Source organism: Ailuropoda melanoleuca, chromosome 7 (assembly GCF_002007445.2).
Source record: "Ailuropoda melanoleuca isolate Jingjing chromosome 7, ASM200744v2, whole genome shotgun sequence".
NCBI classification, from domain to species: Eukaryota; Metazoa; Chordata; class Mammalia; order Carnivora; family Ursidae; genus Ailuropoda; species Ailuropoda melanoleuca.
The window spans coordinates 127,921,930-127,939,895 of record NC_048224.1 but is presented as its reverse complement, the minus strand read 5'-3'; the positions used below and the strand labels follow the sequence as shown (position 1 = coordinate 127,939,895).

General features: G+C 41.9%; 1 long non-coding RNA gene across 1 annotated transcript; it reads left to right on the top strand.

The window, feature by feature from the left end:
* The first annotated feature begins 2,308 nt into the window (after positions 1-2,308).
* Positions 2,309-8,688, top strand: LOC117802958. The gene is made up of 3 exons (XR_004626442.1): positions 2,309-2,350; positions 8,097-8,263; positions 8,631-8,688. It is a non-coding gene; the product is annotated as an uncharacterized LOC117802958 (long non-coding RNA).
* The last annotated feature ends 9,278 nt before the right edge of the window (positions 8,689-17,966 follow it).

Sequence of the window (17,966 nt, the reverse complement as noted above, 5' to 3'; positions counted from 1 at the left end):
ATCTGCGGGGAGCCTGCTTCTCCCTTCCCTTCTCCCCCTCCCCCGCTCACTCCCGCCCCCAACTCAAATAAATGAATAAAATCTTAAAAAAAAAAAAAAAAGAAAGTAGGGAAAAAAGCATTTCCTTTCTTCTGTGGTGTCCCTCTTGACCTGTTCCTGTGTGGGTGGTGGTTGGGAGGGGGGTAGCCAAGAACCTATCCTGTGAGACAGCAAGAGAAAGGACACCCATGAGACTCCAGACCCCAGGTGCATGCTGCTTTGTCCCATTGGACTTCACTTTGGAAGCACAAAGTCGAGTTAAACTTATTAAGAATCCCAAGGCCACTTCCACAGAGCAGCGAATTCTATGCATGGGGTCCCTAAGCACGGACCCTCTTGCAACTGCACTGGTCACACACCCACCCGTGTGGCCGGCCCTTGTTGGATGAGCAGACAGGACGCAAGGGCACTCATCCGCAGGAGGGATGGTGGTGACTTGGGCCAGGTGACAGCAGTGGCGAAGGGGAGAAGGGGAGAATCTGGGATATTCTTTGAGGGGAGAGTCAATATGCTTTCTTGTTGGATAAATATGGGGAGTGAGAAAAAGACTGAAGTCGAGCCTGCCTCCAGAGCTTCTGGCTTGAGATCTGGAAGGAAGGCGGTACCATCTGCAGAAAGGATGACTGAGTCAAGAGCTGACTTGGGGAGAAAAATCAGTACTTTGGTTTAGGACTGTTTTTTTTTTTTTATGAGGGGGAGGGAGGGGCAGAGGAAAAGAGAGAGAATCCCAAGCGTGCTCCATGCCCAGACCTGTGAGATAATGACCTGAGTTGCAATCAAGAGTTGGACGCTTTATGGACTGAGCCACCCAGGTGCCCCTGGTTTGGGACTTTTTGAGTCTGACATCAGGGAGGTAGTTACAAATATGAGGCTGGCCTTGCAGGGAGGGATGGGGGTTGGCAATATAAATTATGACTCATTGGTATAGAGCTGCTATTGAAAGCCGTGAGACTGATTAAGATTGCCTGGGACATGCATGTGGGTAATATAGGGAAGTCTGAGCCCTAGGGCCCTTTAGAGCTTAGAGATACTTGAGCAAATGATCCAAACAGGGTGGAATTAAATACAGTTTAATTAATTGATATTACAAATTAAATCATGCCTTAGTCACGCTTTCCTGTGAAATAGATGACTTACTGAAAGTTTGATGAAGTACAGGTTCCTTTAGAGTCACTGTACGTGTGCGGGGGACCATCTGTCACGTTCATGGCTGTCCTTCATCACTGAATAGGGGAGGAACTCCCAAGCTTAGAAACCAGAACTCACGTGTTCCGCCTGCTTTGCTGCTGGGGCACAAGGAAGCTACCGGCTGCTGCCGTCAGCTGCACCTGCTGGATGCTGCGGGCAGTGAGAGGTGTCAGGAAACAGGCCCTGCATCCAGGCTTTTGTGTCTGCCCGTCCCCCCTCCCCCAAGAGGTAGCAACACTGTAGCAGCGCTGGTTTCCTAGCGGCTGGGGGACTGGGCTCCCGGCCCCGCCCGGAGGAGGCACTGGGCACCAGGGTGTGGGTGTGCAGAAACAGAAGGACAACATCAAAGACAGTGCTCCCTCATCAGTTCTTGGAGTGGCTTTGGGCAGTCTGCAGGACGCTTAACCATCCGCCTGGTTCTCCAGCCCTCCCCACACAGCCGTGAACACTCACTGTGTCTTTAATAAGCTCTTATTACAGGATTACTTCGGTGGCTTGCAACTGAGGACACCGACTCAGATAATGTCCTTAAGCCGGAATCCTCATGATGTAAGTGACTTACTGTTTGAAAAGCACCTGACAAATAGGCACTAGAAGAGTGATTTCCCTTGTAATTCATAAATCTCACTCTGGATCTCAAGCTCCATCCGAAGGCTCTTAGATCCTGCCTGCATTATACAGGCGCCGTGTCTCTCAGGAGCAGTTTTGGTTTAACATGTGGTACCGTATTAGCATCACCAGAAAAATACTTTCGTCCCCCAGAAGAGGTAACTATAATAAGGATCTGTGCCCAAGGCTACCATATGCAAGAGTTCTAATGGGAAGACCTATTATTAATAAGTCATTTCATTGTAAGAACTGCTTACTTTATCCAAACTGCATTGTCTTAAAAGCTGGTTGTTCTGTCATTTGAAAATAACGAAGTGCCAATCTCAGGACCAATTATGTTAAGGCAGTGACACAAGTCAGAGAAGTCTGTGGGCCGCTATCAAGAAAAGCAGGCGGTAATGAGCTCCCGAGGAAGAAATCATTTTCAGTCCACTGTAGCCCCATGTGGTGGAGAGACTTCCATGGGTGTCGTGCTGAAGACGCGATCGGCAGCGGACAGAACGCTGCACACCAGGTCTGTGTCCTGCCCCTGGCAACTACTATGTGTGTGCGATTTGGCAAAGACACGTTTTTGAAATGATCAGACCTGATGACATATTTAAGCTCCTTAGGTGACGATGCTTTGCACAGAGCCGTTGCTCAGTAGCTGTTTGTTTTCTTTTTCTCCCTTGCATCCCACTAGCTGAAAACCAGGATGGTCTTCATATTATAGACGTTGCAAATCTACAGCATGGATGTTAGAGTTGAATGCAATTGTGCATGCTTAAGCGATCTTATAATCTAGAAGCTCTTTATTATTGAACATGACAGACGTCATTCTTTCTTCTGATTTGTTTTGCCGTGTTTTGAATTAAGAGAATGTGGCAAGTACTTAAAGTTGCCAGGATGTTTGATAGGTCAGGAAAAAGGAAAGGTCTCCCCATTTGTTTTGGCAGTGGAGTAGTTATGTGAAGTAATGTGGAATGGAAGTCTGAGGGGTGTGGGCTTTGTGTTCGTTAAATGTCATTGAATTAATTAAAAGTGATACCCAGCCTACCTGAAGGGATGATGTACTGCGTCTGAGAACCATTGGCACATTAGATTCTAGAAGTGTATTTGATTGCTCCTTAAATATCGGGAAACGTGAATTCTCCAAGGATATACTCCTTCAACTTTTCCTGGACCCTGGGATAGAATCAAGATCTCTGTAAAGGCAGCTTAACTGTAACAACAGCTTTTGGCTGTAACATTTTTCTGAAAGCCTCTGAGATATGGTTAATAAAGTAACAAAGCATTTCCTTATGGATGGAGGCCCCAATTTACAAAAAAAAAAATTGGGGTGTGAGGGTGTTTGTTGGAAAGGAAGGAATCAAGAGGAAAAAAGGAGACGTTATTGCAAAGTCGAGGGATAAATCTGACGTCAGGAAAGATTTGATCCAGGGTCTCTGTGGTACTGGGGAGATGTCCTCATTTCTCCACTATCCCTCCCTCCCTGCTGGTTCATCGCAAGTGGGATCCCCCACTTGGGGGCTGCATGGAAGCTAAAGGTGACCAATATGGCTGCAGCTTTGTGAATGTTGGGGAGACATGCAGGAGAGGTAGGTAGAGAATGGGCAACAGGAAGAACACACGCCGTCTTGTACACCAGGCACAGACTTTGAATTTTGTATTAAGAGCAGAGGAAGGTCACTAAAGATTTTGAATCAACAGAGTAACATGATGTGATGCAGTTTTAAAAGATCGCTCTGATTGTGAGTACAGCACAGCTCGGGGGGTGGTCATCCTAGAACCAGGGAGACAAGTAAAGAGATGCGTCTAGTGGTCCCTCAGGTCTCGGCAAGGGTTGGGTACCAGAGTTGAGAAAAAAGAAAGGAATCAAGGGCAAGGTGCTTTATCTGTGTCATTTCTTCACACTCCACATTCAGAGTGTCTTTCCTGATATTTATTTTGCCAGGGGCCCCAGAGGTATTACCCAACTGTGAGCACTTTTTTTCATGTTAGTTTTTTCGGCTTTGGTTGTTCAAGAGCTCTCAAACCAGTATTATGAAACATAGGAGGGGAAAACAATGAATGACTACTACAGGAAATAAACATTGCTAAATTAGACCCCCAAAGAATTCAAATCATGGAATTAACAGAAAAACATTTTATGTACATTTAAGATAAGTAAAACTACTAAAAAGGGATTAAGACATGAGAAAAGCACGAGTAAATGCAAAAAAAAAAATGTCCAGGAATATTTGAAAAAGAGCCAAACAGAACTCTTAGGAAAGGAAAATAATAGTTATTGATATAAAGCATTTCAATGACAGATGAAATACAGATCAAACACAGCTGAACTGGTAAGCTGGAAGGAAAAACAAACTGAAGGAAATGATCCTAAAGGCATGGTAAGTGGTATAGAGGAGTGGACGGTTTAAGAGAGGATAAGAGACGAGAAAATGGACATACACGTAATAGCAGTTCTGGGGAGAGGAGAGAAACCATGTAGCAGAGGTGATAATACAACGAACATGGCTCAGAATTTCCTGTAATTGGTGACAGATATGATTTCTTAGATGTAGGCAGCACGGATCCTAGTAAGCATGATAAAGTAAAGTAAGTCAATACATGGGGAATTTTGATACACTGCAGAAACCAAAGGGAAAGAAAAATTAATCAGAGAGAAGCCAGGGATATCTTCAAAGGAATAATATATAGCACACTTCCCAATGGCAATAATGGAAGCCAGAAACACAGAGGAATAAATCAAAGTAAACCTTCACACCCAGCTAAGTTCTGCCTGAACCATGACAAAATAAAAACACTCTAGACCTTCAAAAATTGGAAGAGTGTACCATTAGGAGATCTTCCTTGGTGGTATTTTGCATAATGCACTTCTGGAAAAATTGTGAAGCAAGAATGCATAGTGACACAATGAGATACCACTCCATATCCACGAAGATGACTGCAAACAAGACAAATAATAACCAATGTTGGTGAAGATGTGGGGAAATTGGAACTCTCATACCAGCTAGTGGGGATGTAAGATGGTGTGGTCATGTTGGACAACAGTCTGGCGGTTCCTCAAAAGAGTAAATATAAAGTTAGTATATATCCCAGCAATTCTACTCCTCTACCTAAGAAAACTGAAAAAATGTTTCCACACAGAAGCTCGTACGTGAGAGTTCATAGCAACATTATTTAGCACAGCCAAATGTGGAAACAACCCAATGCCCATAGACTGAGGAGTGGGTAAATAAAATGTGGTCTATCTGTACAATGGAATATTATTTGAGAGTATAAAGAAATGAGATACTGACACATGCTACAACATGGATGGACCTTGAAAACATCATGTGGAGTGGAGGAAGCCAGTCACAAAGGACTACACGTTACGTAATTCCATTTACATGAAATGTCTAGAACAGGCAAATCTAGAGGCAGAAATTAGTGGTTGCTTAGGGCTGACAGGTTTAGGGGGACTGATTGTGTACAGGATTTCTTTTTGGGGTGATGAAATATTCTATTTCATCAATTGATCATAATGAAGATTGCACAACTCGGGGAATAATGCTAAGAACCAGTGAATTGTACACTTTAAGTAATTGAATTGTAGGACATGCAATTATATCTCAGTAAGAAGAAAGGAGAAAAAAAAAGAATGAATAATAATCAAAGAAACTGGTAAATACATGGATAAGCAAATCTACCTGCTAAAAACTGAAACTAAAAACGAAGCAATCACTTTTAAAATAGAAGGGTGGACGAGGTAGAAATCATTATTAACCTCAGACTCTATTTAAGTATCCATATGTGATTTTAAACTAATAAAGATGTCAGAAGGGAGTAAGTCATGTGATCAATACAAAAGAAAATCAGATCGATACATTAGTGAGCTAATTTAAGGATGCAACTTAAAAGTCACAGAGGAACAAACACAAAGAAAGTAGAAAGAAGGAAATAATAAAAAGCAGGAAACAAATACACAAAGACAGTCCTCAAAGTCAATGGTTGGTTCTCAAAGAGACTAAGAGAATATTAGAAATGAAAAAAAGGACAGCTACAGATAGAACAGAAATAGAAATAACAAAGGAATATTATCAATAATTTTACACCAAGAAGTTATGATGTCTATCTTTTGGAAATATGCAGTGGTCATCATACATAGAAGTATTGACATGAGAGTCAGGACCAAGACATGGATGCGGCTCTCTCCAGGGCCATCAGCACTGTACTAGGTCTCAGCCAGTGTCATTAGACAATAAAAAAATCAACCTATGCAGGCATTGGAAAGATAAAGATGAATCATCACTATCAGAAGTATATGATTTTCTACCTAGAAAAACCCAGAGAACCAAAACTAAACAGAGTGAAGGAGTCTGGATGAAAGGTTTCCATCAAGGTCTTTGTTATCATTTGATGGACACCTGGGGTCTAGAATCTGTGCAGAAGATGTGATGTTATTATCTCATTTATTCCTCACAACAAACCCATCATCCCCATTTCACAAGTGAGGAAACACGCTCAGAGGGGAGCTCACTTGCCTAAATGCACAGAACTGGTGAGTGCAAGATCGAGCTTTGAATCCAGGGAGCCAAGTCCAAAGTCCCTGACCTTCACCACTGACCTCCATCACCTCCCGTCTCCTCCACCGAAAACTGGAGTGGAAAAAGGATGGTATTCACAATTGTGAGACAAACCATAAATGCTTAGGAATAAACCAAGCACAGCATGTCAGGCCTAAATGAAGACAAGTACTAGACATTACTGAAAGACAGGAAAGAACCCAAGTGTAGATAAAATCATACCGCTCCTGACTGGGTGGGGGCTGCTCAAGATTGGGAAGAGGTCATTTTTCTTTAATTCGTCTTTAAATTCAGTGCAATGCCATTCAGCACCAACTAAGTTTATTTAAAGAGAATTTGTTAAGCTGACTCTAAAGTTCATTTGAAAGAAAAATTCAAAAGCCATAAAAAAAGATTTACAGGTGTGACTACGTAAAAAAAATAAAAAAAAAAAATAAAGATTTCTGTGTGGCCCTAAACGCCATGCACAGAGTTTAAAAAAAAAAAAAAAAAGATGATAGCGTGGGGAAAGCTATTTGCCATACACAAGACAGGCAAAGAGTTATATCCTTAATAAACTGAGCGCCTCCACACTGATATGGAAAAGACAAAGAACCTGATAGATTAGATAAAGCTATGAACAGCCAATTCACAGGAAAGGAGATATAAACGGTCAATAAAATATGAAAAGATGCTCAACTCCCTAGTAGTCAGGTAAATGGAAATCAAATGATGGAGATTTCAATTTCTGCCTATCAAATCAGCAAACATTTAGAAGATTTATGGCATCCAGCACCAGCAAAAGCAGGGCATGTGGACAAGCTCCTCATTGCTGATGGAGGTTTAAATTGTTACAGCCTTTTTAGAAAGTAATCTAGTAGTGTCTGTTAACATTTAATAGGTACACACCCTTTGACCTAGAAATTCCATTTTTGGGAGAATCTAGTCTATAGAAATCAAACCACGAGGGAGGAAGGATATGTATGTTATTCCAGCATGGTTTGTAATGGAGAAATAATAATCTGGAAATAATCTAAATGGTTGAATGAATGATGGTTCATTCATACTATTGACAATTACACAGCTGTTAAAAAAGTTTGCATTATGGGGCACCTGGGTGGCACAGTCGTTAAGTGTCTGCCTTTGGCTCAGGGTGTGATCCCAGCTCTCTGGGATCGAGCCCCGCGTCAGGCTCCTCCGCTGGGAGCCTGCTTCTTCCTCTCCCATTCCCCTTGCTCGTGTTCCCTCTCTCCCTGGCTGTGTCTCTCTCTCTGTCAAATAAATAAATAAAATCTTTTTTAAAAAAAGTTGCATTACATCGATAGAGAAATCTGAAATATTATTTTTAAATGAAATAAAGTAATCTGTTGAGGAATGATTGCAGTAGTTTTGTGAAAGCAAAATCCTGTAACCCATATACAGTACTTTCATGTATCTTTCAATATACTTATTTGTATGCATAAACATAAAGAAAGTTGTGGGAGGATACTTATAAAACTGTTAGTATTGGTTATCTCAGGATGATGGGATTAAAGCATGGAGAGGAAGATTGTTAATTATCTTTACATAGCTCCATTGTTCTTGACTTGTTTGTTACAAGCGTGCATTGTTTTTGAACATAAAGAATTTTGTAAAATAAATGAAAGGAAAAAAACTTGCTACTTTCTCAAATTCTTCTGTGCTTTAAAAATCTATTTGATACCATTTTTATTCTTTTCTCCCTCCTTATCCCAGATTTTCTTTGCAATTGTGATATTCACCATGGGCGACTTGCCAATCATGGTGGTCTTTAAGATGGCAGCACCCAGAGTTGCTGAGGCACCAACCCACAAATCAGACCATAATACACACAGGCTTCAAATGTATTGTACAGAAGCATCCCAGATTCCTCTAATAAATAGGTGAGTCGTTTTTGGACATTAAGCCTCAAATAAGCCCTGGAATTAATGTCACTCCCTCCAAGCAGTGATTAACCAAATTCCAGATGAATCCCAAATGTGGTCCTTTGTTCATGATGTCAGAGCTACTAATCCTTTTTAGTCAGGGAAACACTTATTATGTGTTGCAAATATGGACATTCTCAGCCCATCAATGGGCCTTGTGGTTAAGACTTCAGAGGAGGAAATCCTTTGTCTCTCAAGATGAGCAGACAGAGAGCCACTTGTGCATGGTGGGTGGGCTAGTTGAAAAAGAAATCAGGGAGGAATCAGTAAGCATTGCTCTGGAGCATGCTGCCTGGCATCTTCCTAACACTTTCTTCTCCCTCAGAAAGCCTGTGCTTGGCTCAGAACACTTGGAGTTAATGACAAGAACTGCCCAGGTCAAGGTTAGTTCTTGCTGAGATTTTTCCCCCACCATGTATGAACGCATGCCATGCCTGAGCTGTGTGAATATCAGTTGTTTCAGGAATATTTGTGGCATTGTCGAATCTCTGAAGGAGCATGCACTTCCTCAGTAAACTCTTTAATCCTTGAAGAATTTAACAAATTGAGGTAAAATTATCGGAACATACAATTTGCCGTCTTAGCTCCTTCCAAGTGTATAGTGTAGGTCAGTAGTGTAAAGTATATTCATACTGCTGTGCAGTGGCCCTCCAGAACGTTTCCATCTTGCCAAACTGAAACTCTGGAACAATAAACAGTAACTCCCCCCAGCCCCGAGGACCACCACTCTACTCTCTGTTTCCCTGAGTGTCGCCGCTGCAGATACTTCCTACAAATGGACTCCTGCAGCAGGCATCTTGCGTCCGGCTCATTTCACTGCGTGTAATGTCCTCCAGGTTCATCCGAGTCGTAGCAGGAGTCACAATGTCCCTTCCTTTCGAAGGCTGAATAATGCCTCATCGTATGTCCAGGAAGGAATTCTAACATTCAAAAGGATTAGTTAGATACAAAATTTAAAAATCCATTGTTTTAACCCTAAAAGTGCTTATGCTCTTTCTTTCATTTTCTTCCTCTCTTCCCTCCTCCTCCTTCTCTTTCGTTTATTGAGGTCGCCTACTGTATAACTGATGGCTAGAACACATGACTGATTGAGATAGCCTCACTGCCCTACAAGTTCTCAGAGCAGGGGAGACGCTGTAATCCAAGGCAGATGGGTCCTTTGAGTAATAGGTTGACGTAGCAAAGTTAGATTGACCCTCCTTCAGAGCCCATTTCTAAAAATTCCTTAGGGCTCTTTCCTGCAAAAGTCTTCCTCTAGCTCATAGAAGATCCCAGCGGGCTAAGAACCTGGCATTTGGTAATTTAGGACTGATACTTGGCTTCTTGTTTTAGGCTGTAAATTCTGCCTCTTACAGAAAGCAGACCCTCTTCCGTGGGTTTTAGACAATGTTGTGGTTCATATTTTTTTGGTCATTTAAAAAGCATAAAGGAGAGAGGCTATGAGGCTCTGGCTAACGTTCTAGTCTAACATTGACAACACTTTCATATTCAGCAAAGATAGCAAATCCACCGTGTCACAAGACTTGCTTTTCGGGGTCAGAGTGTTTAGTGAAAATTTGGGTCAAATCCTTCTCCTTTGTATCTGTGCGGGGTTGGAGCTCATTTTACCTTTACTGAGCTCTTTGCTTAGTTCTTGTAGGTCCTATTAGGCTCTGCCCCTCAGGCCCGACTTCTGAGCTGATGAATGAGCAAATTTGACCCTAAAATGGATAACAGGGCAGCAAGGTGGGGACCAGCTTCTGTCACATTGTGCATTTTATTTTCTATCAATAGCTGTGTTGTGGTGCACAGGCTCTTGGGTTTCCTGAGGAATGGAGCCATTTTTTAAACAAAACGCTGTCATTTTAAGCCATTAGAATGCATTATATGAGGCATAATGGCCAAAGGAGAGCGATCAGGGGGCTGGATGAGACACAGAGTGAAATCATGGGCTCTCTGGCTGCCTTGGGACTTGACTGCCATAATGAACTCAGCCTTCCTATTACCTATTGTATTAAAAAAAATAATCTCCGGAGCAAGAGCGTATATGCACTTTCCTTCTCTAAGTAGAGATGAATTTAGCAATTCTGGCTCCTGTTCGCTATTGCAGTGGAATCTAGTTGTTTTTGGAGTTAAATATTCTGCTCTCAGATGGTATTTTTAAATGCCCCCCTCCCCCCGCCTTTGTAAGAAGAGTTTAGCTCTTTTGCTTCTAAGGTGATGGTGAAGAAGGTCATCTCTCATGTTTTGAACTTGGGTCTGAGACCGGTGTAATTCTTTCTTTGTCAGTAGGTAGATGGTCCTGGGGGATATCAACTCTCATACTGAATTCTGTGTATTGGTCTCATTTCTGGAGGAAGCAGATGCCCAGATAGGATCAGACATGCAAGGATTTCGCTAGGGGACATCCGATGTGAGAGAAAATGGAAAGAATGTTGGGAAAGGCTGGAAAGAATTGGATCGTCATGTAAATCAGACGCCAGTGAAAAGAAGAGGGAAGGAAGATTGTGTGGAAGCATCAGACACACCCTGCAGTTTAAGGAGGGTTTGTCAGGACTGAAGTCAGAGGTCAGAGGAGTCCCACATCTTCCAGGATCCTGGCTGCCTAAGCATCTCACTGGCTCATTCCTTGGCCGGTAGTCTGATCTTCAAATTCTTAATTCAATGAAGGACACTAGCCTTTCCTTAAAAACTTACTTTTTTCTCGGTCTCTCTCCCTACCAGTGCCTGCTACGATATTTGATAGATGACGAACCTCGCAACAGAGGATGGGGAAGGTCAGAATCTACAACTCCATGTTTTATATGGCAGCCAGAGAGGATGTGAGAGCAGCGTGGGGGCCCGGGCGAATTCCATTTCTGTGCCTGTCATTTCTCTCGCCGTTTCCCAGTGTTGCAGCAAGTGGAAGGAAAATAGCATGTGCAGGCTTGGAGAATGTTGGTAATTACACCCATCACACAAGGAAGCAGAGAGCAGCCTTTGTTCGGTAAATAAACACAATTCAACATTCAATGAATCATGTTTTTGCAAAACCGCAGCATGTGTGCATGGAGGGGCTGGGGGGGCAAGTTGTGTTTGACGTTTTTGAGGCTTTTACGTTCCCATTATTCACTAGAAATAGGTCATCAGAAAAACCTGTTGTCTGAAAAACATGATGTCTTCTTCCAATAGCGAATCCGTGTGATGTGAACAGCATGTGTAGGGAGACTCAGAGAAGGGAGAACCAATTTATAGGTTCTCCAATTGTCTTAGACTTCACTAGGGAAAAACCAGGGCTGTGCGTTTTAGACCCTGAGTTTGATCCCCGAGACCCAGCTAGTCAGACCAGAGAGGGATGTTCTGGTAAATTCCTGCTTCAGGCCTAATTTCAAAGGGGAGAGGCGGAGTCAAAGACATTTGCTGTCCTTGGTGGACTAGGCAGTTTTTAGTTTGGGCAAGTGCTTCTTTCCCTTTTGTGTTCTGCCTTTCCCTGTTTCTGTTTCTGTGACTGGTCTTTCAGGGCAGATGGGGGTTGGAGCTGGTACCAAGCCTGCAGACTGGGCCAGTGGGCTGACCACTGAGCTAAAACCCATTTTCAACCTGGACAAGGACACAGTCCTTCCTAAAAGGCATTACTATAGTATTTTGGCTATTCAGTCTCATCACAGTGAAGAGCTTGAGTGCGTAACATTTCCCAGCAGAACTGACTTCTCAGAGAAGATCTTTGCTGAGATCAGGTCACAAAGTGACCGTCATGTCATGGTCTCAAAATATTTCTGGGTTGTCAAGAGTTCATTCATGAGCCTGAGGTTCATGCCCAGTGGGAATTCAATCTCATAGGGAATGCCTTCTTTTTGGCAAGAAAACCATCTTACTAAATAAATAAGTGTAACATAATGTTTGGCATATAATGAGCTCTCTATAAATGTTAAGTAAGTGAAGAACATAGACCAAAAGAAAACCAAACAATAGAATGGAAAAAAACTGGACAGAAATATTCTGTCTCTCCAGTTCATACCCTCTTAGTATGGTTTTTATGGGGATATATGTTTGTTGGAAAGTGCTGAGTATATGTCACACAGACTGACAATGTCCATCTTTTTGGTTTTATAATGAGAGCAGAAAGGGAAGTATACAAGAACATTCACGAATATCCACTGTGATATATCTTTAGATACATTTTTCCATTCTGTTTTCTTTTTTTTTTTAAAGATTTTATTTATTTATTAGAGAGAGCATGAGTGAGAGAGAGAGAGAGAGCATGAGCAGGGGGAGGAGCAGAGGGAGAGGGAGAAGCAGACTCCCCACTGAGCAGAAAGCTGAACTCCGGGATCTTGACCTGAGCCAAAGGCAGATGCTTAACTGACTGAGCCACCCAGATGCCCCTCCATTCAGTTTTCTAAAAAAAAAAAAAAAAAAAAGCCCTATGAGTAATTATTGTTAATCTTGATTCATACATTAATCAAGGAAGATTCAGTGCACAAAATAGAATCCATTCTAGAAAGTTTCAAGAGAAATCATTTAAGGATATTAGATGTTTATAGAATTGGAAGGGTTAGGGGAATGGGTTTGAGGCCTCGCCTTTAAGAATAACTCCCCAAATAATGCAGAAGCAACCATCAAGGAAGCTACTACATTGGAGGCTGCTCCTGGAGCTTTGGAGCTCAAGGACATACCACCAAAGCAACAATCCAAGGATCAAGAAGTAAGGGCAGGAGGTTGCCTTCTGTTCCTGCTCTCTACACCCACAGAGCTGGGTGACTGGCCCCCAGAAGGCAGAGGGCATCCCCCATCTTCACTAATGCTTCCACTTAACCCTCAGGCACCTGGAGAACGGGCGCTGGAAAACTATTGCCCTAAGCCTCCCTTCCCACAACCTTGCTTGTTAGCGAAAAGCAGCCCTTGTGGCAGGGAGAGGGTTTCTGCTTCACTCTGGCCTTCTAGATCGACAGAAGGACTTCTATATGATGGGGCCGGACATGCAGAATTCCACCGCAAGAGCATGCGTAGAAGGTGGTTTAAGGCTTTGCAGCCGCTGTGTTATAGGAAGGCACATCAGAAGACAAACCATCACAGTTTGCTTGGGAGGAAATGAAATCTCAGAGGAGCTAAGGAATATTTTTGCTCCAAGTGAAAAGAGCATCATGGTTAAATGCACAGGCTCCACAATCTGATGGACCAGGGCTTGACTCTCTGCTCCAGAACTTACTAGCTGTTTGGTCTTAGACAAGATAATCAACTTCTCTAAAGTTTCTAAGTCCTGGTTTATGAAGTGGGAATAATAGTACCTTCCTCACGGGGTTTAAGTGAGAATTAAATACCATGTTTTCAAAATGCTTAGCAAAATGTGTGAAGTCCTACAAGGTTCTAATAAATTGTAGACATAATTAACGAGGTCTCCAGTAAGCAGTAGACCCAGGACACTCGCCCAGGTGCATGGGCTTTGCTGTATCTCCCAGGGTAAGGGAGATGAGCTAGATCAGTAAATGCTTTGAGGGCCAAAATAAATATTCCTAAGATGAGTGCTTTAAAAAATATTTTTAATGTTTCTATACTCCTAATGTATCCTACTATTAAGATTGATTGTAACTGTGAGGCATCAAGTCGGATTCCACTAGCCCACATCAAAATTGGCCTGGTTCTAATCACACTTTTAATTCATACATTATTGTGGGTTGAACTGTGTCCTCCTAAAAGATATCCTCAAGTCCCAACCCCCAGGATCTGTGAATGTGACCTTATTTGGCAGTAGGGTCTTTATACAAGTAATCAAGTTATGGTGAGTTTATACGGGAATAGAGTAGACCCTAAATCCAATGACTGGAGGGTTCATAAAAGAAAGGAGAGGAAGATTCTGGTACACAGACACAACCAGAGGGAAGACAGAAGAAATCAAGTGATGTGGCTCCAAGCCAAGGAAAGCCAAGGATAGCTGGCGAACACCGGAAGCTAGGAAGAGGCAAGGAAGGATTCTCCATGAGACCCTCTGAAGAGAGTGTGCCCTCAATTTCAGAGTAGGCTCCAGGGCTGTGAGTCCACAAAGTTCTGTTGTTTTAAGCTGCCCAGCTTGTGGTCATCTGTGATGGCAGCTCTCCAAGACTAACGCATATATGTACCTCATTACGTACTAAATGAATTCCCAATAAATTGTATAAAATTATATTTCTCCATGTCTTCGTGACACTTTCAGGGCTATTCCACTTCCAGATTAATAGTGAGTTGGTGGTGGCTCAAACACCTTGACATTCTCCTTTCCTCATGTTCCCTCACATCTCTGTCAAGAGCTCAGTTGACTAAAAATAGACCATTAAGCATAATTGAGGAACATAGCTCTTGCAGTAATTCTGTGGTGAAGACTTTTTACAAATTGAGCACTCATTTAGTTTATGATTTGTAAATTCAGGGTGGAAAGGGTGGAAAGAGCAGAAGACAGAGGGCCAGGAGGCACAGATAATCGTGATCTCAGACACAATTAATTGAATACCCACTGCATTCAAATACCATTCTAGGCATTTTATATCACATATTTCATTTTATCCTTGGAAGTAGGAATTGCAGCACCATTTTACAAACTAAGATACAGAAGTTCAATGAGGCTAAGAGATTTTCCCAATCAAGATCACGCAGCTGGTAGGTGGCAGACGCAGCACCAAATTCCAGGCTCTTGGATTCCATAGTTTTTATTCTCCAGCATTTGAATTGGTGTTGGTTTCTGTCTCTGGTTCCACCCTTACTTATCTGTAAGGTGAATGGGTTTCAGAAGCTTTTCTGAAACTACCCTTCTGTGGACAGAGTTCTGAATGAAGACTCATTTCTCTTCTGGGGCCATAATGACCACCACATTCATAGAGATGTCTGAAGGATAAAGACCAGGTGAAGAACTGAAAATAGGCAATTGATCAACAAGCATTTCCAAGGACAGTGACAAAATGCCAGAGAGCTTGTAACCCCCAGGCCAAGAATGAAAAGTTTAATTTGCTCAGTCCTTCTTGCCTGTGCTTCCTTCTCTCTTCCTTTCCGTGATTTTCCTATCATTGTCTTTCCCCATCTATTAGCCTTGCAAAGGCTGTTCCATGGTTTGCCTTTCCTTCGCCCACCTTCTCCTTCTTGATGTCTCTTTTCTGTCTTTCCTTTTCACTCCATCCCTACTTAGCCACTCAAAGTCTGACTTTAAATTATAGAGGCAAGTTTAGAAAGTTTGAAAAGTTTGGGCATGAAATTAACCTGTGGATTGTGACTTGATGGTGTACTTGCATGGAATGGCTTATTAAAAAGAAAATAATAAAGAACATGAGTGAAAAATGAGAAAAAATAATTTTTATCCTTATCCCATTACTCACAACATACATATGTTAAGAAATAAACAGTGATCTTGAAAACTATGTCAAAACATGTGAGCAGATGGGTTAATTTATATATAATGTGATAATTTATAACTCAGTGACATTTTAGTGGCTGAGAAAATTTTTCTTTGATAATGACATCTTTCCTAGAAGGAACCTCAAGTTACATGTTGCTACTATAATCTATCCTTCTTCAGACTGATGGTGGATGGATGTCGGGCTTTCACATTTACTAAGTAGGCAACACAGGATCTTCTGTGTTGAAAGTTCATAATTATCATCAATATTCCCTTATGTAAGGAGACCAAGAAAGCGTCTTTAGAGTACGTTCCTCATGTTGATACAACACACTCAGGCCATTGTTTTGACTCTATTACTATAGGAAGAAGGAAAATATGCTTTCAGACAAATTGGAGAGTTAATCTAGTACAAGGGCTATTTATGTTAATACCAATCAACAGGAGCAGAGCAATCAGGCTATTGATTTCCAGTGCTGTCAACATTTGCTAATATACAATTATAAAACTGCAGACTCTGTTCTCTCGCTAAAAGAATGCAAACGTCTTTAGAAGCTCCAGAGTGGTGAATGCTGGAGAATTATAATTGGAATTTTGTTCCCCTAGGAGTGAAAATATCATTCTCAGAAAGTACCATCGTTCAACTAATGCAGTGATCCCCTGCCTATTGATCATTACTAATCTATTCTATCATTAGTTATTCCCCTTAAATACTCTGTCTGTTCCAATTAAATTCCTTGCAAAGGTTGAACAGACAGTAGGTAATTGAAAATACCCTACTTGAAATCTCCCCTTGGAGAGAGGTCTGGATCATTTGCCATACGCTTAGCTTCTACTGGCTGCACAAGTGTGCTCTTTAGTCAAGTCCTTGAAACCACCTTGCAGCTGCTCTGTCTACCTTCACAGAGTGGTGCAGTACTGTTTGTGAAAGCAGAGAGCTGCATTGCCTGTGCCACTGTTAGAAAGTTCTGCCTTAAGGTGAAGAGCATACTTTCATCTCGTAGGTAATCTAACTTAAATAATCACACCTTTTGCCAAAACTCTATGATTTAGGACCTGGGTTGTTTTTAAGTTGTTTAAGGTCAAGAGACTTATATATGTTGTCCATTTAAAAGGATATTTTTCTTTTTATTCATCTAAGTGTCTTCATAAGTGCTTAGCCATTTACCATACACAGTGCAGATTATAACACCACACACGCCAACACTAATTTCCTCATTTTGAAGGCACACGGGATTATTGTTGGCAGAGGTTATGGTGTGTATAAATTATTACAAAACTATCTTGAACTCTCTTTATAAACTCCAGGAAGCAAAAATTGTTCTGCTCAACATAAATAAATTTAAGGGTAAAAAAAAAATAATTCCAATTCTTGCTTCTTGGAAAAGCCCACATGTCAATAGCCAGTGCTTACTAATGGAATGTCAGCAGAGTGTCTGAGATATACCACAGCAAGGACCAAAGCAAGGGTTGGAACCCGCTCTCCTGTTCTGGTTTTCTATAGCCCCTGGCACAAGGTGGCATATTATTAAATCTCTCACTGATGATGAAGTGAGAGGGCATATCAATGGGAAGGAATGCTCTAATGGATGGGATGTCTCAAGCACCTAAGATTATAGACAAAATGGTAATTATTTGGAGTGGGCATTTTTTGCTAAGTAGCACTGATGCTTTACAGAAATATGAAGAGCAGGGGCGCCTGGGTGGCTTGGTCGTTAAGCATCTGCCTTTGGCTCAGAGCGTGATCCCAGAGTCTTGCTTGTGTTCTTTCTTTTGCTGGCTGTCTCTCTCTGTGTCAAATAAATAAATAACATCTTAAAAAGAAAAAAAAAGAAATATGAAGAACAGCTAAGGATGAGACAGAGGTACCAGAAAACCAGGTGGGAAAACCAGTGGGTTCTCATTTGGTTCCTTACAAAAAAGCTCTTATCTCATCTAGCAGGAGGGTAAAGAAAAATGAGGACAAGCCTAAACCTTAAGAATATGATGGCTAGACTTCAAAGATGGTCAAATGTCCAACAGGGGCAGGTCCGTTACGCGAAGTTGAGAAAAACTGGGGGCTGCACACACAACATTGGGACATCTAGGAAGATGACCTTGAGGATTTTGACTTGTCAAATCTTCTCCAACCTTCTGAGCCTGTAGATGTTGCCAATCTTCCCCATAAAGTAAGCATCCCCACTCTCCATATCCACCTCCCCAGTGCTTAGGAATTAGTGTTGAGGGCTCTTTCTCCCAAGGTGACTTGTCCTCCTTCTCTTCCCAGGACCTCCCTCCATATCTCCTCTTGGACACTAGGCCAACCATTGGCATTAAGGAATAGCTTATGCCATCTGGTGATGT